At 47.3% G+C, this 21644-nt stretch overlaps 1 long non-coding RNA gene across 2 annotated transcripts; it reads left to right on the forward strand.

The window, feature by feature from the left end:
- The first annotated feature begins 16797 nt into the window (after positions 1-16797).
- Positions 16798-21128, forward strand: LOC309797009. 2 transcript variants are annotated; one of them, XR_014292525.1, is made up of 3 exons: positions 16798-18531; positions 19790-19985; positions 20247-21128. It is a non-coding gene; the product is annotated as an uncharacterized lncRNA (long non-coding RNA). The 2 variants fall into 2 exon arrangements; XR_014292526.1 differs by lacking the exon at positions 16798-18531 and having other exon boundaries at positions 19750-19985.
- Positions 21129-21644: the final 516 nt, after the last annotated feature.

Here is a 21644-nt window from a genome sequence, read left to right on the forward strand (position 1 = left end):
ACTTAGCATAAAGCCTTCCAGATCCATTCATGTTGCAAAAGGCAGGATTTTCTTCGTTTTTGTGGCTGAATAATAATCCATTGTATATGTCACCACATTTTCTATATCCATCCCCTCCATGGCCACTTAGTTGCTTACATATCTTGGTTGAAGCTGCATTGTAAATTGTGACATTGGTGTTAGTCCTCCAACTTTGTTTTTCAAAATTACTTGGCTATTCTAGTTCCTTTGCCTTACCCCAGAAACTTTATCATCAGTTAGCCTATATGTACAAAAAAATCCTTGCCTGGATTTGTGATTGGAATTGTATGAAATTGATGGATCTATCTGGGGACTGTTGACATCCTAAATATATTGAATTTCTCAACAGATGAACGCAGTATGTGTCTCCATTTTGTTAGCTCTTCTTATATTTCTTTTCCTCAGCATTTTGTAGTTTTGAGCATACAGATCCTGCTTAGTTTCGCTAGGTTTTGGGGGGAAGCTTTTATAAATGGTATGCACAAGTCTTTTTTTTTTGTTTTAATTTCCTAATTGTTCATTGCTAGTACAGGCAAATATGCCTGAATTTTTGGTGTTGAGCTTGTATCCTGCGACCCTGTTAAACTCACTTCTTAGTTATAGGAGATTTTGTTAATGGATTTCATGGGATTTTCTAGGTAGATAATCATGTCATCGGTGGATGGGAGCAGTTTGATTTCCTCCCTCCCAATCTCTAAACCATTTATTTCTTTTTCTTTTCTTACTGGAGTGGCTAGGACTTCCAGTACAGTGTTGACTTATAGCAGGAGTAAGACTGGCTATCCTCCTGGCCTGGTTCCTGATCTTAGGGAGAAAGCATTTAGTCTTTCTCCATCAAGTAGGATGGAGGGGCAGGTATTTTTGTAGATGCTCTGTACCAGGTTAAGAAAGCTCCCTTCTACTCCTGGTTAGCTGAATGTTTTCATCATGAACGACTGTTGAATTTTGTCAGATACTTTTTCTGCATCAACAGATAATGATCATGTGGTTCTTTATCTTTGGTAGGCTACTGTGGTGGCTTGATTGATTTTTTAATGCTGCACCAGCTTTGCATTTCGGGGGTAAACCTCACTTTGTCATGGTGTATTATTCTTTTTATATATTGAATTTGATTTGCTACTACTGTCTTTGTTTGACTTTGGTATGAGGGTAATGCTAATCTGAAAAAATAATTCAACAAGTGTTCCCTCTCTTCTGTTTCCTTGAAGAGGTTGCGTAGAATTGCTGTTATTGCTTCTTAAATGTTTGGCAGGATTTTCCAGGGATACCATCTGGCCCTGGAGATTCCTTTTCTGTAAGTTTTTCAACTACAGACTAGATTTTAAAAATAGATGATCTGTTCCTTTTTGGCTGAGCTTTGAAAGTTTGTTCCATTTCGCCTAAATTGCCAAAAGTAGTTATGTAGAATTATTTATAGAATCCTTTTAATTTCTGTGGGATCTGTAACCTATTTCATTCCTGATGTTGGTAAGTTGTGTCTTTAGTTATCTTGCTTTTTTTTTTTTTGTCTATCTGGGTAGAAGTTTATGAATTTGTATTGACCTTTTGAAAGAACCAGCTTTGGGTTTCGTTGATTAACTCTCTTCTTTTTCTGATAACTGTTCCAATCTCTGTTTCCCTTATTTGCTTGCTTTGAATTTATTTGGATTTGCTTTTTCTAGTTTCTTCAGGTGGAAGCTTTCATTATCGATTTGGGTTCTTTATTCTTTCTAATACAAGCATTTGATGCTGTACATTGACGGCTAAGCACTGCTGTACCTGCATCCTGCACATTTTGGTAGGTTGTTTTTTCATTTTCATTTTGTTTAAATTCATTTGTAACTTTCCTTGATCCTTGCTCTTTGGTCCTTGGATTTTTTAGAAGTATGTGATTTAATTTCCTTGTGTTTGGAGATTTTCCTCCTAACTTGGGCTTACTTATTGGTGGTTTTTCTCTTTTGGTCAGACAACATTCTTTGTGTGATTGCAGTTATCTTGCAATTGGTCATATTTGTTTTATGACCCAGGATATAGTCTACCTTGGTGAAACTTCCATATGCACTTGAAAAGAATGTGGTGTATTCGGCTGTTGTTATGTGAAGGGTTCTATACCTGTGAGAATGTTCGGTTCACCCATGCATTCTAATTTGCTTTCTCTCCGTTCTGTGTATTACTGAGGTTGTTGAAGTCTCCAGCTGTTCTTGTAGATTTGTTTGTTTCAGTTCTTCCAGTTCTGACTTGGTCATGTATTTTGAAGCTTTGCTGTTGAGTACTGTGCAGAATAGAGTTAACATAGCAGGCCTGAGACTATAATCCTTAGAAGGGCTGGCTTGTTGGCCCTCACGTCACGTCTGAGAACTTGGATTTCAAGAGGTTTCCCACGGTTGCCTCCTTCAGAAGTGTAGTTTACTCCTCCATCTGTCCAAACAGTATGCTTTATGCTAAACACCTGCTTTCCTCCTGAGAACCTGAAATCTTGATATGTGCTAGGACCCGGGTTTCTCAGGAGCTTCCCTGGTGGACAGCATTTCACACGTGTTGTCATGATCCGTTACCGGAGGGACAAATTGCGTGCTTCTACTAGGAAAGGACTCTTGGAGGCTTGCGCTGGTTTCCTCCGGATGTTGCCCAGTGCACCTCTCCCCCTGGATGATTTGGCTTTGTATCCTTTTGCTGCAGTAAATCTTAGCCATGAGGATGACTATGTGCTAGGTCCTTGGGGTCCTCCTAGGAATTCATCAAAAGCAAGGGTGGTCTTGGGGCATCTGAAACAGTGGTGGCAGCTGTGGATTCACTAGCGAGACTGTGACTGGCTGAAATACGGTGAAAGCCGTGTTTGAGTACAGGGAGGATGAAGCAGTAGGGATGACGATCCTTTTGTGCTCGGTGGCTGTGGATGTACCCGTGCTATGAAACAGCAGCTGAGCCGCTGACTGTCGTGATAGGTGTTACTTACAGAATTTGAAAACAAAAGATCCAGATCCAGGAGAGTTAGCGCACTGCATCCTGGGCTGCTTCTGCTGTGCTGCCCGATGTGAGCGGGGTGGGGCGGCGGAGGTGGGGAGTGCAGCCAGCTCCTGACTTTGGTGTTTGTTATTTCCTCCAGGCCTGGGGGGAAAGGATGCAAACCTTACAAAAGGTGAACTCTGGGTCGGCCAAAAAATGTTAAAAGTTTGACTTGCTCTCTCCTACAAGCGGAAGAAAGCAAGTAAAATCAGATTCTGGGCTGGAGAAAGCTTCAGATAAACTAGAGGCAAGAAGGGGAAAACGCTCTGCAGGCTTTTCTTCAACTTGGCGGCGGCCGCTGCTGCTGCCCGTCCCAGCACTCGCGCCCAAGCTCCCCGGCCGCTGTGCGGTACCCTGGTGAGTGTCAGTTTACTGCTAGGGGTTTGAGTAAAGCGTCCCTGAGAGAGGGAAAAGGGGGAATTTTAAAAATGGCTTTGTACGTTGTGGCCGTTTCATCTGGATGTTCATGACAACTGAGACGAGACGTTAGGCATATGACTCTTCAGTGCAAGAGAATGAGCTTCTGCAGCCTCCTCACGGGATCAGTGAGAGAGACAAAAGGACAGGAGGTTGTGTCAACCCATTTTGAAAATTTTTTTAAATTCAGGATTTTGTCCTGGCCATTTGCTAAACGTAATGTCTTTACAGTTAGATTAAAACATGTTTTGCTATGAAAGTACTTTTACCTTTCTTGCCTACAGCCCTTCCATACAAAAGATTTGGGGGACATTAGGGGATAATTAAAGAAATGTAAAGTTTTGTTTGTTTGTTTGTTTGTTTTGCGGTACGCGGGCCTCTCCGGTTGTGGAGCACAGGCTCCGGACGCACAGGCTCAGTGGCCATGGCCCATGGGCCCAGCCGCTCCGCGGCATGTGGGATCCTCCCAGACCGGGGCACGAACCCGCATCCCCTGCATCGGCAGGCGGACTCCCAACCACTGCACCACCAGGGAAGCCCCAAAATGTGAAGTTTTGATTTCAGGACTGTACACAATGATTGTATAACAATGGAGAACACACCACCCCTGGCACCTGGCGGGAAAGCGTAGAGAGGGAGCGAGGGCATTAATGATCTTGTCTGTCCAAACTGTTCCTGGGAATTTTCTGTTTCCTAAAGAAATACTCCCCATGCAGCCTTTCAGGCTGCTGTGAGCACTTTTTTTTTCTTTTTGAATTTTATTTTATTTATTTTTTATACAGCAGGTTCTTATTAGTTATCTATTTTATACATATTAGTGTATATATGTCAATCCCAATCCAGTGAGCACTTTCAATGCAAACTGTCTGCTGAGGCTCCAGTCACACCTGAGGGAGCTCTGACTGTGGGACCGCAGGAGTGGCCCCAGCCCCTGGATGGTGCATGCAGAGCACCTCCAGGTGTCAGCCACCCTCGGAAATAGGATGCACTGGTGTCCCGGACAGACAGAACTGCTTGGAACGGGCTGCCTCCAGGCAGTGCCTCTGAAACCAAGGCCTCAGATGGATTATTCAAACTGGACAGGGAGTCCTAGGGGGGCAGGTCCCTGGGTGGGAGGCCACACTGGGGCCCCAGGGAGCTGACCTGCCTGCCTGATGGATGTCCTCCTCGGGACAACCTAGCAGTTGTGAACACTTTGTTTCTAGGGATACATGTATGCCCCGGAATTACCCTTCTTGTGTGTAAGCCCTGAATATCCCGACGCAGCCTCAGCCTGGACGAGTAGTGACCAGACTATGCTGTGCCTGAATTGGTGCCTCAGGTGCCTCAGCTACAAAAGGTTCATACAAAAAACTAAGCAGTAAGGTTCCTGGCTTTCTAAGTTAGACCTTCATGCTTGATGACATCTGTATTTAAATGGCTGAGTCCTGGAGCCCTAAGGGATGTAACTGACATCAGCACTGCAGTGTAGGCTGGCGTCACTGCGCCTCCTGGGTCCTAAGGCCTGTGGCATTCCCCTCCCGCCCTCCGCACACTGACATCCTTCTCGCTCGTCATTAAGACACTGGGTCCAGTCCTTCACCCGTTACGTCAGCTCCACAAGTGTAGACTGACTTTCTACCGTGTGTCAGGTCCTCTGCCCTGAGGACACCAGGCGGAACGGGGTGTGTTTCCAGCCTTCTGAGAAGGAGTTAAAAGTCTGGTGAGGGAGACAGACATGGAAGCAAAACCTCGGTGCCTCAAAGACAATGGGCTTATCTGGCTTTGTTCAGCAACCCATGGCAGATCACACTCTGAACATTTCCCACGTAATTTTTCCCGTCCGTTAACGGCATATCCGGAAGATCCGTCTAGTCAGTACAGTTGGATTCCCCTCATTCCTCTAGGCGTGTACAACCTCAGCTATCAAGTGATACTGATGTGTTGCATCAAGCTCAAGGCCAGTAACAGAATTGCCTTCAGTATGCGTTCTCTAAAACACTCAAAGATTCTTTGTAAGTTTCCAGAGAAAGCAACATTCAAGCTTCCCTTAATTCACGGGGATATTACAATGATGGAAAATCCACTTTATTTAACTCTCTGCTAAAAAGTGTTTGCCTCCCTGTAACCCTCAGCCCACAGGTGCCGGTAGCTCCTCCCAGTCATTTCAGCACCCAGACCTACCCTCTGAAACTTCCTGTCAGCTTCCACCTACTTACCAGATGCACCACTGTGGTAGTAAACCACATAACATACTGGTTATCAACCACGAGAATAGGATTTTATGAAGGTATCCCCAGACCTCTTATTCCCATCAAAAGGATAGGAATGATATGGTCCACGTCAGGGTTTGGTCTGGGGAAATAGCATGGCAGCATGGAGTAGGACACAGGACTCCTCAGGAAGGATTCCAGGCACCTTCCTCGTCTGTCTTGCCTTCTGTGACGAGATAATGGTTCAGGGACAGATGGGGTGTGAGGTAAGGCTTCGTTTCCAAGGTCAATCACTTCCGTGGGCATCAATGTTTAGGATGGTTCTGTGGTCATCATGGCTCTTGGCTCCCGGGGCTGGGGTCTTTCTCAGAGAGGACAAGCCCTCTCCAGGCTGCGTCACCAGAGTCACGGGCCAGGCAAGGGCTTTAATCTACTAGGGAAGGCTGTCTGCTTTGGCACGGCAGATCAGATCAGAGGAGGACAGCTGAGAGAAGAGCGGAGAAGATCTCCTCAGGTCAGGGGCAGGTGTCTGATCGGTGAAGGGAAGACATTTTTCCTAAATTCTGGTTGCTCTGGGCTTGTGTGGCATGGAGGGAGTGAGGGTGCAAGAGAGAAGCAGAGGCTGACTGGAGGTGGGGAGAATAGGTCACATAACCTCATATTGTCTGTGTCCCACGGCCCCCGAGAAAAGCCCAGGCCATGTGGGATCTCAAAGGTCATCTCCTCTCACCACCTCCATCCACTGGCCATGAAGAGAATGGATCTGAGATAAACTGAAGCCTCAGAGAGACAGGCCAGTGAGGTGGTGATGTCTTCTCAGAAGATGCACTGCCCTGCCCTTGGTTTGACTCTCATGCTGTGTCCTTTACGTTCTCTCTCCTGTGCTGTCAGGTTGGTCTTCCCAACTGCGTGTTTAGCCTGGGAAGAGTCAGTACATTGGAGACAGTCTTGCTTCCACAGGAGTTTGATAAAGTTCCTGAGAGTTTCCCAGGCAGAGTGAAAAATCAAAGATTCTAGGGCACCATTGTAGCCACACTAAATGAGACTCACTGAGTGTGGATCATGGAATCTGCATTTTTGGTGTTTTTTTTTATAATTACTCAGTTCTGATTGACATGTACAACTTGTCTGGGCATTACCAGAGCAGAGGAACAGTCTTATTTTCCCTACTGGCAGGTTTCTCTCTCCATCGGGAGCGTGTGGAGGTGACAGAGGTTTGCTGCCTTCTCTGATGCACAAACCCAAGACCTTCAGGCTAGGAGACTGACATGCTGTCTGCTGTTCTAAGGAGGCTCTCAGATCATCGTTTCCACAAAACATCCTGATTCCAATCCTGTCAAGCCTCCATCTAAAAGATTTCTGAAGAAACCAGATTTCTATTTAGTGTGCAGTTCCATGCTCTAAGGTCAATCTGTGTTATGTGTTAGCTGTTTTTCTACATATTTTGCAGTAGCCATTGGATCTTGCCCTTGACTGAATAAATACAGAACACACTTGAGTTTTCCACAGTGCCTCCACAGACGTGTGGCTCCACCCCTTACTGCTGGGTGACACTGAGCGGGCTACTTAGCGTCTCTGTGCCTCAATTCCTCCATTAGTAACATGGAAACACTAGTGAGGAGTAAATGTAACTACTTCTTGGGGGCAGTTTCTTAGAGCAGTGACCGTGTTAAGACATGGGAAGTTGTCAGGACAGTGCTCGGCATGTGACAAGTTCCTGGTGAATTCTAGCTGTTGTCATTACTGTTGTTGATATTGTTACCGTTCCCACGTTTCCCTGGAGAGTGTTCCAGAGAGACAATGTCAAGACCACCTGTGACTCACCACACAGAGTTTGCACTATCACTTCAGCCCCTCAGGGACTCAAGAACTGAATGTATGGGGCATGGAGGTGGGTGTATATATATATATATATATATATATATATTTATATATATATTTATATATATATTTATATATATATTTAGCGTAACGAGTATTTAGCTCTTATGGGGATATTGTGAAGCCTGCATACAATGCTGGGGTTTCATCAGGCGCTCGTATGGAAAAGTGTAGTGCCTATTCTCTAGGAAATTAGAAGTCTAATGACCTCTTCGCAGGATTTGTATAATGACGGGAAAGTAAGTGATCACTGGACAATTGTAGAACATGAGTATATACATTTTAAAAAACATTCCAGAGGGAAATTTAAAGGCCCAAGAACCTCATTATATAGCCCTTTTGGGGGGCCATTATTTTTATGAAGTCTAATTCTCCTGTATCAAATTCTGAATATCTGAATCTGATGAAGATACAAAAGTATTAATACTCAAACTTTCATCAGTAGGACTTTATTTCTTGTGTAGTTTTCACATTGCTGGTTTTATGGTGTTTCTTCTTTCTTCCACTAATATTCACTTTTTTTAACCAAAGGGTGATGGTATGAATATTTTCTGAGTTACATCCTGAGGAGATGGTAAACTGTGTTTTCAGATGGAGAGTCTGAGGAGGGGGACAAAGGGGAGAGAGAGTGGAGCGGGAGTGGTTGAGGAGAAAGCAACGGGGGCAGGGAGAGAGGGATATGGCTACAAGCAGAAACCGAAGTGAAGAGACACAAGAGTAAAATCTCACCCTTCTGGACCGTGTTTAACTCTCTATATGTATAAGTATAATAAGGTCTCTGAGTACTCGCAGCAACATTATGAGGTAAGCATTTTTAATGTTATCATCCCTTTTTGCAGATGAGGAAGCTTGAGACACGTAGAGGTTAACGGGTGAAGGAACTTGCCCAAAGTCACCTGGCCTGCAAGAGCTGAGTCAGATTGCTACGCAGGCCTGAAAGAAACAGAGAGGCGTGGTATCTGACCCCCAAATCCAGAATACACTGCAGTGTCCAGCATCCTCTGCATCAAAAGGCAAGTGAACATGTCCATCGGCATGAATCAGATTACAATGAATCTGTGTAGGGATTGAACATGATGTCTGCTAAGTGCATGAAAGACCACGGGGTGCCCTGTCAATATGCACACGTCACAGAGAACAGTTCCTGGTCCATTTCAAGCTCTATACATGTGCTTGCTTGTACCGACGTCAGTATCAGCATCCTCATCCTCATCTTTATGGGAAGTAGCATAACCATACTATAATGATAAACAGAACAACAGATACAAAAGTATGAAGACATTACCTCCCCCATCTCCTAATTTTTAAAAATGCAGAGAAAAAACCTGGAAGGCAGTAGACCACATATTAAGTGTTTTTCTCTTGAGCGTGAAATTCTAGATAATGCCCAAATAACTTTTTTTTTTTGTCGGTCCGCGGGCCTCACTGTTGTGGCCTCTCCCGTTGTGGAGCACAGGCTCCGGACGCGCAGGCTCAGCGTCCATGGCTCACGGGCCTAGCTGCTTTGCGACATGTGTGATCCTCCCGGACCGGGGCACGAACCCGTGTCCCCTGCATCGGCAGGCGGACTCCCAAGCACTGCACCACCAGGGAAGCCCCCAAGTGACCTTTTAATGTGCTGTATCTTCATTGTTACGTAGCCAGTTTTTCTATTATAATTTAAAAAGTTTTTCTGAAGACCTGTTCTCTTAGGTATCTTGACGTTTCAGTATAAAAAAAATCGTTTTGGTATCCTTGCCAAGTGAAAACCCAGCCAGCACACTTAAGTGAGGAGTATGATCTTTGGTACAGCGGGGGGTGTGGGGGGTGTGGGGTGTGGGGGGAGCAGAGAGGTCCTGATGGAAGGTTAGCTAAGTCTGCAAGCGTTGTGCAAAAGGCCACGGACGATATAAGCCCAAACCAAACAACTCACAGGTCCCTAGGAAGAGACTGGTGTTCTATCCACATAAGTGTCTGTATTAGGACTTCTTAGACCTTTGCTCTTTTGGCTCCCGTGGCGCACTGGGGCAGCGTGTGGCACTTATAACGCAGTCCTGCTTTGACCCAGGCTGTGGATGAGAGTCGCAGCCTCCCCTGCAGCACCGCCCCTTTTGTGGGCCAACTGGAGCACTTTTCTTGATGCCTGGGAGCCTCCAGATTCAAAAGGGAAGGGAGACAGAAAATACGTAGCTCAGTAGGTAGATCCGACCCTCCCAGATAGAGCCATGCACAGCAAGTGAGATGCAGGTGCAGCTTGGTGCAGTAACCCTTTGGGAATTAGCAGAGTTGGATTGGGTGACTCAAGGAAGAAATGTGGACGTGAATGCAAAGGGGAGGAACCACATTAAGAGGGGTAAATAGCTATAATTCCCATTTCTGTAACAGGGTAGGGTACTCCATTATTGTTGGGAGAAGGCTCCCTGGTCTGAGCTCTGGGAGGGCGTCACGGCACTTGAGTGATGAGCGTTCTGAGGAACCGCCATCAACCCTAACCAGGGGCCGCTGAGTGTCTGAAGGCAGGAAGTCTCAGTCTTTACCCCTAACGGACACAGACAGCTTCTTAGCCCTGCTGAGAGTGGTGCTGTGGCACCTGAGGGAAGCTCAAAGTTGCCCTCTAGCAAAACTACCAGCGCTCCTTGTGTCCTAATCCAGGTCAGGGTGGCTGCCCAGACACTGTGCACTGATCTGGATAAGCCTGATGGTAACTCGTGTGTGTGTGTGTGTGTGTGTGTGTGTGTGTGTGACAAACAGTGACTTTATTCATTGAATCGTTCACCAAGCTCCAACTATGGTCAAGGCGCTGTGCTGGATGTCTGGGGATACATAAAAAACAAAAAAAAATTGGTCAGCTGGGTATCTGCTCAGTCAGCTGACTGACAGGAGAAGGAGGGATCATCGCTACTGAATGACAAGCCTGTGCCAGGCCTTAGAAGGAGTGAGAGGCAGGACGTGGGGGAAGAGCAGAGAGAGTCGAGGTGGAGCAAGCAAGCAACTGGGAGGACCGCGTGAGGGGCAGCTCCGAGGGAGGCTGATGGCCTCACCTGGACTTGACACGCCCTTCCTAACTGTGCTCACGTCCCTGACTCCACGGCCGCCGGTGCTCTGGGCACAGCATCACAGACTCCACTAGCAGCCTGCGTTCATTCAACAGTCCATTGATTGGACACGACGTTGCGGGGCCCACACTGGGCACCAGCCACTTGGTACTTGGGAAACATTCAGTGAACTGACCGGTGCTCTAAGGATCTTGACCCAAGTTCCACTGTGAGGCCAGAACTGTGGCTGATGGGGCAACAGAGTGACCCACACGTGTGTAATGAACGTTGCAGCCTCTTGGGTTAGGAGTTTCTGGAATTAGGGATCGTATGAAAGATGCAATGCTCCTCCCCCCACCAAAGGGAAGAGAATCTGACTCGAGATGTGCCCTGTCTCCTCCATCCTCCTGTGTCATTTTTAAAGCAGAAATAACTGGTCCAAGAAGAGCTACCCTTTATTGACCAAGTACATTGATTCGAGGTCCTTCATTCATTGAGGAAACAAGTTCGAAGCACCGACCAGACGCTAGGTCTCCACTACTGGGGCCAGTTTGGGGATGCAGGGATGATGGGGGCTGCAACCTGCAAGCAGATGACTGCCCCCTATTGTGTGATAAAAGCCATGGCAGGATTTAAATCATAGAACCCTAGGAACACAGAAGAGAGCCTCTGACCCCTGCCATAGTGTGTGGGGTCGGGGGGCGAGGGTGTGTGGTGTGTGGGTGTTTGGTCAGGACACACTTCTCAGGGGTGGGGAGGTTCTTCAGGTGGCACTTCGATCATGCACAGTTTACAGACACAAGCTGAAGAGCAGAGACATGAACACGGGTGGAGCCAGATTTCCATTCTCAGTCTGTTGGCTCCAGACCACCATGGCAGCTGGGTCAGGTCCAGAGCTGTCATGAAGCCACTGAAAACATTTCCTCTGCCTCTGCTTGCCTCTCAGTTCCTTCCATCTGATAAATAGAGTGAGACTGGTGGAAACATAACTGGGGGAGGGTTGATTGCAAAGCCTCTCTAATACGGCAGAGTGCCCCCCCACCACAGGGGAGGCTGAAGTCCTGCCTGGCCGTTGGCTCTGAGGCAATCCTTTTGCGCCGGTGGACTCCAGTTTCTTGGCTGCGAGGCAGCTCCTGCGCAGGCAAACACAGAGAGGGTCTTAGAACCTTTCAGGGTGGCTTTGCCCTACTGGGTGCCTGCATTTCACAGGTGGACATGGTAATGGGACAATGATGACTTTCCTGTCACGGAACAACATCTGCATCTCGGCACCTGAATCACAAGCCAAGTGGGTTGTCGTGACCGCCAAGAAGACGGGCTTTGCAGTCGGGCAGAACTCGGGCTGGACTGCCAGATCCAGCCTTTGCTGCATCCGCGACCTGACCTCTCTGAGCTTGTTTCCTTGTCTGTGGAAGGCGGGGGTTGATACTTCTCTGGATCTATGGGGAATAAAACCGCATGTGCCCGGCTCCCATTAGCTCAGTAACTAGGCTCTGGCTGAACCATTTTACACTGCGCCCTGTGTTAGGGACACATCAGTGTGGAGGCAAGCATGCCGGGGGCCTCTGGGCATCTACTCCACCCTCTGGCTGGGGTGGGGGTTGGGGTAGTGGCGGTGGAACTGGTGCCATTTCCATCTTTTTAATTGTCTTTACATATCAAAGGCACACACTTCATTTCATACTTAGGTGTGCTCTGCTCAGAGGAGTTGTACTGAATGAAGTCAGTCCTCACAGTTGAGTCTGTAGCAGGCAGAACCAGCAGTGGGGACACCTAAGGAGTTGCAGGAAGGTGCTGTCAGATTCCCTAAGAGGGTCCCCATACTGAGCACGCAGCTGATCCTTGCCTCCCTGATGACCACAGGGGACCAGTAAAATCAAACCCTTGCATAGGGAGGACCCGTTAATATACTTTCTCCTGTCCTAGCAGAAACTTGGACTATAAGCTATAGTGAAAATCTCATCAAAACAAAGTCCATGGGTAGGGCAGTTCAAAGCCTGTTCAATTTACTGGGTCACAGATACCATAAAGTGACATATTTTTTTTCCATTGTTCAGCTTATCCCTCCTCACTGTGAAGCAGGTGGTCACCCTGGATCCCTCTATGCTTCCAAAACTGTGGCCAAATTCCAAAGGTCATATTCAAAGGCAACAGTGGGCCCGTATAACATAAGACGAGAGCTTTTCTGTCTGTATCCTGTTCCTAGCAAGGAAGCCTTTCCCAGAAAAACTCAGCCATCAGATTGCATTTCAAATCAGCTCATTGTGAACCACAGTAAAACGTGTGTCCGTGTGGGGAATTCATAATGAAATCTCCATCACCTTCCATTCGGTAAAAATATCAAATCTGGTAACTGTGACTTTCCATCCAGGTACTCCCCAGGAAAAATGGAAATTGCTCTACCCAGCCTGACAGCTGAACCTAAGAAGGAATCAGACAGATGAGGAGGGAGGAAGGGCATGTAAGATGGAGGGAACAGCACATGTGAGGTTGTGAAATCTGTGGGTGGTGGGGGCCTGGGGGGGCAGGCAGGGGGGGCGAGGGAGGACGAGTGTGAGCACACCGGCCATCTGATGAACAGAAAGAGGTCTGGGTGTGCTGGAAATATCAAGTGGGGCTTGGAGCAGAAGGAGGGGGTCTGGTGAAGATCAGGCGTTCGGGGGCAGGCAAGGCCTGCTGTGCTTAGTCCAGGAGTCTGGACATCATCCTACGAGCAGCGGGCAGCCCCTGCAGAGTTTTGAGCAGGGGTGTCATGCCCGGGTTAGGACTTAAGAAAGCTTCCTCAGGCAGTAGGATAGACAATGCGTTGGAAAGCATCAGGATTGCTGGTGGTGGTCAAGGAGAGAGACGAGGGTGACGTGGACTAGAGAACTCACTGTGCCGATGGAGAGGAGTGTCAGGATCTTACTTAGAAGACTTAGGAGGCAGAAAGGTGGGGCTTGATGACTGAGAGGGTGGTGAGAGAGAGGCAGCAGGCAAGGATGGCTTTAAGGATCTCTGGCCTAAGCAGCTGGGGAGAAGGCTGCCTTGCCCTGAGTTAGGCAACAGTAGAGGAGGTGCAGCTATGTGGGCAGGGGTTGTGGATGGGTTCAGTTTGGACTTGTTGAGTATTCCTTGCCTTTGGGGCTCAAACACGTATGACCTGAATGACTTGGGGGAGCTGACCTAACCTCTCTGTGCCCAAGATGCCTCAACTGTGATAGGGGAATGAGACTAATAATTAAGAAAAGGACTAATTTCTGTTTCATTTATTTATTTATTAAAGAAAACATTTTTTCATCTTATACCACAGTGCCTTGAAAAGTACAGTAGTACAGTACAACAGCCGGCATACAGGGGCTGGTGTTTCATTTATTTAGTCTATGAGAGTGTCCTCCTTCTACACAGCAGTGCTGTTTTACTGTCAGGTACTCCCTAGGTATAATGGGAATGTATCTACTTTCCATATATCTGCTTGGTTTTGCATATCTGCTTTGTGTATTTTCACCACGTAGCATGTATTGCCAACTGTAAAAGAAAAATAAATACATTCAAAGTAACAAGTGTTTGTCACATGCATGCAGAATGGCAGTCCATCAACCTGTCTCTCAGAGAAACAGCCCCCCTTCAGACCCTCCAATTCTTCCTCCTGTAGCCCCTCACTCTCCCTCCAGGGAGTGGGCACAGGGCCTTTGGGACCAAGTTTGTCTAACACTTCTCTTCCCTGTGAAGTCATCTCCAGTGTCCCAGAAGTTGCCTAGCACTTGTTGAGTGCAGTCTCCCTGTGGACCTGTCAGTTGAATAGAGAAGTCTGTAGTTTAGGAGAGAGGATTGAGCCTGATATGTGGAACTGGAAACTATCGGTGTGTGGCTGCCTAGCAGGCAGGTGATGAAGCCACAGATACCTAGATTTGAATCGAGGCCCCACCACTTATTCCTTCTGTGACTTTGGGCAGGTTACTTAACCTCTCTGTGGCTCAGTTTCCTCAACTGTAAGATAAGGATGATGGTCCTATTCTGGGATAGTAACTCCTTTTTGCTTCCTTCATGTAGACCACAAACATATAACCTTTTGATAACTATACAGTGCTGTTCGAGCGTCGATTACTTCCAGGGCAAAAAGGGAAGCTCTCTGCTTACAGACTTACCTACTTAGACAGGCATGAAAGATGCCTGGCTCATATTTACCACGTTGACAAGGTCGAACTTCACCTGAGCCCTGAAAAAAGCCACAGTAAAGAAATCTCTGCAGACTTTTGTGTTCCCGAAATGACTTACTGCAAAGGACCACCCTTCCCCTTATGACTCAAGATAAGGCTTCTCGTAAGTCTCAGGTGACTCCTGGGTTTACCTGCTACAAGGCCAAATACAGACCTTCCTCCTTTTCCTGAAAGGGCAGATACAGACCCTCCAGCTCCTTGTTTTTTTGTCTCATGACGAGTAACTGAGATTAAAAGTCAATCCTCCTGAAACTAGCTAGTCACAAAGATAATCATTTTCTGTTCAGTTGACTGAGACTTCCCCTGAACGATTTTCCCACCTGCAAATGTCCCCACTGTAACTTGTCTACTACTCTCTATGAAATGAAGTACAGTGCAAAACCACCCTGCTGACAGTCTGATCTTCAGATCTGGGGTGCTCTCCCAATTGCAATCGGTAGAATAAAGTCAGTCTCTTTATTAGTTTGTGTTTTGTCTTTCCCAGTGTGATGTATCACACGGGGTGTGATTGGTAAGAACTAGGTAAGAAAAAATCAAGTAACAGGAGCTGCTTCTCACGTAGGCACGCAACAAACACAAATTACCAGGTAGTCAAGGAGAAGCCCGCCCCCAAACCCCTTCCAACCCCGGTAGCCCAACACGACCATGCGTCCTCTGTGAGATCATCTCCAGCGGCCGGAAACTCTTCCTGCGACTCCAGAAGCGATCGTCCCTTCTACTCTCAGAGCTACTGGGAGAGGCGCTCCGGTGCACGGCCAGGAGGGGCGGGCACTGCCTTCTCTTCTCTGAATCCCCCAGCCCTACTGCCGCCGTCTCCGGGAAGAACCTACTCTCCTTCAGGCCACTCCCGGCTCCCACAACCCAGGCGAGGCCCAAAAGCACACTGCTTATAGAAAAGGACTAATTTCTTAGGGGGTGGGGATGGGAGTGGGTGGGGAATGTCCCATCCCGATGACTTCAGACGCAGACCCGCAGACTCCTCCTCCCGTGGAGGGCGGGTATCCTCTCTAGGACGCTGAAGGACTCCTCCTCTCAGTGGTCTTAACCCTTCTATTCCCGTCGCCCCCCCACCCCCCGACTCCTGCCTTCCCGCCAGGTCTGAGGATGGGAGGCGGTGCACTGGCGTCCAGATGGCGGAAACCTGATCCCGGGAAAGAAGGCGCGAGAGCGAGGGATGGAGACAGGCACAGACACGCAGACAGAGGGAGACGTCTCCCTAGGACCGACCAGGTGTGCGTTAGTGCCACAGGACCAGAATCCTTCTCTTTAGCCAATCGGGATCGGTGCTCTCTCTGAGAGAACAGTTGCTTTCCGCAGATGCCCTACCTCTTGAGTGTCAGAATTGCTGTTGGACAGTCTGTGTATGGCTTATTTCTCTTTCTCTAGTTGGGGATTGCCATTTTTTAAGCCGAAAGAGACGGTGTTGAAAGTTCCAAGGGGCCTTTGGTCGACCCCCGGGATAACTGGGCTAGAATCAGTGTTCAGCAGGTTCAGAAATAGTTTGTCTGTTTCCTTGGCATCACCTCCCTCCCCACCTCATGTCCCACCTCACAAGAGGAGACAAAATAATTGAAGTGTCTTCAAGGCAAATGCGTTTCCTGTATTGAAAGCATCAGAGGAATTCTTCCTGGAGAGTATGTGAGAGAATTGGTTCATGGTGTGACACAACTAGGAATAGGCACATACTTTTAACAGGCTCTTTGATTCCTGTGTTGGTGTGGAATGATTTTGAAAACTTTTATCACATGAATTGACAAGCAGCAGTGTATAATAATTAGAAAAGGAAGGTGTCTTTGGTGGTCTGGTTTTCTGGAGTACAGCTGATCCTGGGCAGTAGACCTCTACTGTGGTCAGAAAGTTGGATCTACGATTAGTTAGGGGGTCTCCATTTGTATTTCCAATACCATATCCTTATATTTGACATACCTCTATTGGGTGTATTAGATATGTCTGTGTGCCTGTGGGTTAGGGTTGTTTTGCTTGTTAGTTTTGTTAAAAATAGAAAAGTGAAGTGGCTTTGCTTGCCTGAGTCAGGGTACCAGCAACAGAGAAAATGGATAAAGCGAAAGGATTTCCATATTTTAAGGAAAAGAATTTCCACAACTCCCTATGAAAGGGGCTGGGTCTCCTACCTAGAACGCGTTGGCATCCAATGCAATGTTTTGTGAGTGGTTGTTTTAGGGAAGCAGTGGTTCTACTGTTTTTACTTGAATATTGGGTGCATTTAAAATTGTACTTGAGACTGTGTAAAATAGGTAAGTAAAACTGCAGATCTCAGTGACCCATTTTCTTTACCCAGCTTGTGAGTGCAATACAGGCTCCGGTTTGGGCGGTGGCGACGTGCCCGGCAAGGAAATTTTGTTTATAAAGTGGAGAGAGGCTGGATGTGCTAAAAGGAAACCTGTACTTTGTTCAGCAGATTGTTTATGTATTAAAGGAGTAAGTAGAGCTAAGGGAATGTTTAAGGTGGTGATTGTGAATTAAAATAGGTGACAACATTCAGAGAGAGAGAGATTGGTGTAATGAATAGTGCAGAGACCTTTGCGTGTTAACAGACGTAGGTGAAAACCCGGTCAGGACCGCTACCTAGCAGTGTGACCTTGAGCGAGATGCTTACACTCTCTGATCCTCAGTTCCCTCGTCTGCAAATGGGGACAATAATATTATATGTTATCCCACCCCCGGGCGAAGCCATTCCTCACCACCTGATCCCAGCATCCTGTGGCTCCCGCGGCCAAGGCTCTCATCACGCTTCTTGCGCCACTGTCTTCACCCTGGCTCCCTGCCCGCCACACTGTGAGCTCCTTGAGGACCGTTTCCCTGCATGACATGTTCCTGTGGGCACAGAGTCTGCGAAAGCACAGGTCCTGGAGCCTGGTGCCCCGCAGGTGCTCAGAACATGTTTACCTACCGTCTTGCAAGTGATGATGATGTGAGGTACACAACACAGAGCAGTGTAGCTGTTGTTATGCTGTCAATTTGCTTGTTGCAAACAACATATCCGAAATGAGGGGCTACAGCAAATCTCTCTGCTCAGTTTTCTGTTGGTCCAGGGGCTGTTTGTGTCTTTTATCCCCACACTGTCCAGAACCCTATTGTACCAGAGTAACACCCACGTTTCCCCTTCCTAGTGCAGAGCTATTAGAGCAGCCGTTTCTCAGCTGAAAACGTATACTGTCAATGAGCGAACACTGAAAATCCTCTGCTCAAATTTCTGCTCCTTGGAGCGGGTGAGGGGCATCCCGTCTTCTATCCCGACTCTGTTGGGAGTGTCTAGTGTCCGTCTCTTCCCCACTTGTCTTCCCCTTGCTTTGGTATCTTGGATAATCTTGTACCTCCTGAGATTGAGGTCTGTCCTAGGTTGTGGCTGCTTTGGGCACTTTGCTGAGGGCATTGATGACCAGGTGGGCCCTGGGTGAGTATTTGTTGGATGAATACAGCCCGGGCAGCCAGGCTACTTTATTTCGTGGGTGAGAGGTGTAGCTGTCACTCAGGCTCCCATCAGCAGGACGGACGCTGTGAACCCGCTGATCCGTGTCCTTGGGCAGGTCCCTGGGAACTCTGTCCCTCTGCTCTGCTCGTCTTCGCCTTGCTTCTATAGCCAAGTCTGCCCCCGTATCCCCCCCGTGCCCTGTAACAGTAACAGTTTTCTGAGAAAACTAGCTCTCTAGGAAAGAGCAGTGCCTGGGCAGCTGATCTAAAGTTCTAATATAGCATTTGATGTAATTTTTGTTAGCTTCACCCAAGATATATTTATTCAAAGCATATAGAGAGATGCACCTACTTCAAAATCTACCACTGGATTTTTCAAATTAGCAAACAGTAAGTTCGGCCTGGTTTTCTTTTTGTTGTTGTTGTTGTTTCTTATAAATGTATTTATTTTATTTATTTAATTTTGGCTGCGCTGGGTCTTCGTTGCTGTGTGCGGGCTCTCTCTAGTTGCGGCGAGTGGGGGCTACTCTTTGTTGCGGTGCGCAGGCTTCTCATTGCGGTGGCTTCTCGTTGCGGAGCACGGGCTCTAGGCACGCGGGCTTCAGTAGTTGTGTCTCACTGGCTCTAGAGCACAGGCTCGGTAGCTGTGGCGCACGGGCTTAGCTGCTCCGGGACATGTGGGATCTTCCCGGACCGGGGCTCGAACCCGTGTCCCAGCATTGGCAGGAGGATTCTTAACCACTGCGCCACCAGGGAAGCCCCCAGCCTGGTTTTCTTTTGGTGTACAGTCCTCGGAGCTCTAACACATGGAGAGATTCAGGTGACCACCACCGTGACCAGGGCACAGGCCAGTCCATCACCCCCGAAAACGCCCAGGTGCTGCCCCTTTGTTGTTTCACCCTCCTTTGGGATGTTTCCCAATCCCTGACAGAAAGGATCTGTCCTCCTTCACTGTAGTTTGTCCTTGGCAGGGTGTCCTGTAAAGGGAATGACGCAGTCTGTAGCCTTCTGAGATGGGCTTCTCGCATGTAGCACAGTGCACCATCCTGCATGAAGCTGACAGGCACCTATCGACAGTCTGTGCTTTTTCAGTGCAGAGCAGGTGGCCATTGCATGGGATACCATTTGTTTATCCATTCATCCACACGAGGACATGTGCACTGTCTCCATTTAGGGGCAGTTGTGAATAGAGCAGCTCTAAACATACATGTTCAGGCTTTTCATTTCTCTAGAGTAAGTACCCAGGAGTGGGATTGCTGGGTCATAAGTAAGTGTATGTCTAAGTGTCTAAGAAACTACCAAACTGTTTTTCAAAGTGACTGTGCTGTTTTGCATTCCCACCTGCTAAAAGTGTGAGAGTTCCACCCTCACCAGCGCCGGGTGTTGCCAGGACTTTTGATTTTAGCCTTTCCAATACGTGATTCGGTATCTCATCTTGGTATTAATTTGAAATTCCCTAAAGGTTTATGATGTTCAACACTGTATTACGTTGCTTATGTTGAGTCCCTATCCCACTTTCTGATTGGGTTGTTTGTTTTCTTACTGTTGACTTTTTAAAATTCCTTACATATTCTGAATATAAGCCCTTTGTCAGGTCTGTGATTCGCAAACATTTTTCTCCTAATAAATAGCTTCCCTTTTCATTCAGGAGGCATGAGTGATGAAATCTACTTTTTCTCCCCACACCTGGAGTCCAATGTTGTATACCACGCGAGTGCCCATGGGATTCTTCTGAACTGAAAATGAATTCTGCTCTCTGTCAGTCTGTGCTTTTCACTACTCCCCTGAGCTGTATTTCTACAGAAATCTACGAGTCTTCTGCAGACAGAGGCGCTTGAGAGCAGGTAAGTTGATTGGATTCTGAACTCGTGTTCTCATCAGAGAGCTTGGGAGCTCAACCATCCTGCCAGGCTTGTCTCCCAGCTCCAAGGGAGCAGGTAAGTCAAGCAGGGCTTTTCTTCTTGAAACTCAAAGGCCTGAATTCAGACAGTCACTGGGGGTGTGTTTAGCACGGGTAACATGGCATTTCACGTTTGTTGATCCTTTCCCAGGTATCAGACAATATTCAGTGTATTTCTATCACCTTATTTAATCTTCTCTCGCAGACCCATCATTTTGCAAGGTATCAATCTTAATTGATGATGGGACTTCCCTGGTGGCGCAGTGGTTGAGAGTCCGCCTGCCGATGCAGGGGACACGGGTTCGAGCCCCGGTCTGGGAAGATCCCACGTGCCGCAGAGCAACTAAGTCCATGTGCCACAACTACTGAGCCTGTGCTCTAGAGCCCGTGAGCCACAACTGCTGAGCCCGCGCGCCACAACTACTGAAGCCCGCGTGCCTAGAGCCCGTGCTCCGCAACAAGAGAAGCCAGCACTATGAGAAGCCTGCAATGAAGAGTAGCCCCCGCTCGCCGCAACTAGAGAGAGCCCGTGCGCAGCAACGAAGACCCAGCGCAGCCAAAAATAAATTAATTAATTTAAAAGAAATCCTAGTTGATGAGGTGGGAAAGCAGAGACTACAGAGAAGTTAGGGAAGCTGCTCGAGTCACACAGGCCGTCAGAGGAGGAGTGACCCACAAACCTAGGCATACTCGATTCAGAGCCCACACTCTTTATTTTTTAAATTAAATCCGACATACCATATTACATTAGTTTCAGGCGCACGACAAAGTGATTCCACATTTTTAAACATTAGGAAATGAATACCACGATAAGTTTGGTTACCATCTGTCACCATACAGGCTTATTACCATATTATTGATTATATTCCGTGTATGTACATTCCATCCCCGTGACTTATTTATTTTATAACTGGAAGTGTGTATCTCCTAATCCCTTCACCTATTTTACACAACTCCCCACCCGCTCCCCGTCTGGCAACCACCAGTTTGTTCTCTGTGTCTCTAACTCTGTTTCTGTTTTGTTCCCTGTGCTCACTTGTTTTGTTTTTGAGGTTCCACATACAAATAAAACCGTGTTGTATTTGTCTTTCTCTGTCTGCCTTATTTCAGTTAGCATAATACCCTCTAGGTCCATCCATGTTGTCAAAAATGGCAAGATTTCATTCTTTTTTATTGCCGAGTAATATTCCATTGTGTATATGTATACCACTTCTCTTTATCGATCCATCTATCGATGGGCACTTCCATATCTCGGCTAGGGTAAATAATGCTGCAGTGAACAGAGGGGTACATACAGCTTTTGTGATATAGTGTTTTTTGTTTTCTTCAGACAAATACCAAGATGTGGAATTGCTGGATCATATGGTAGTTCTAATTTTAGGTTTCTGAGGAAACCCTCACTGTTTCCCTAGTGGCTGCACCAGTTTACATTCCCACCAACAGTGCATGAGGGTTTCCTTTTCTCCACATCCTCGCCCACATTTCTTACTTGTTGTTGTCTTTTTGATAATAGCCACTTGACAGGTATGAGGAAGCACCTCACTGTGGTCTTGATATTGTAATCCCTGATGATTAGTGATGTTGAGCATCTTTTCATATGCCT

This window comes from Mesoplodon mirus, assembly GCF_964341445.2.
Source record: "Mesoplodon mirus genome assembly, chromosome: X".
NCBI classification, from domain to species: domain Eukaryota; kingdom Metazoa; phylum Chordata; class Mammalia; order Artiodactyla; family Ziphiidae; genus Mesoplodon; species Mesoplodon mirus.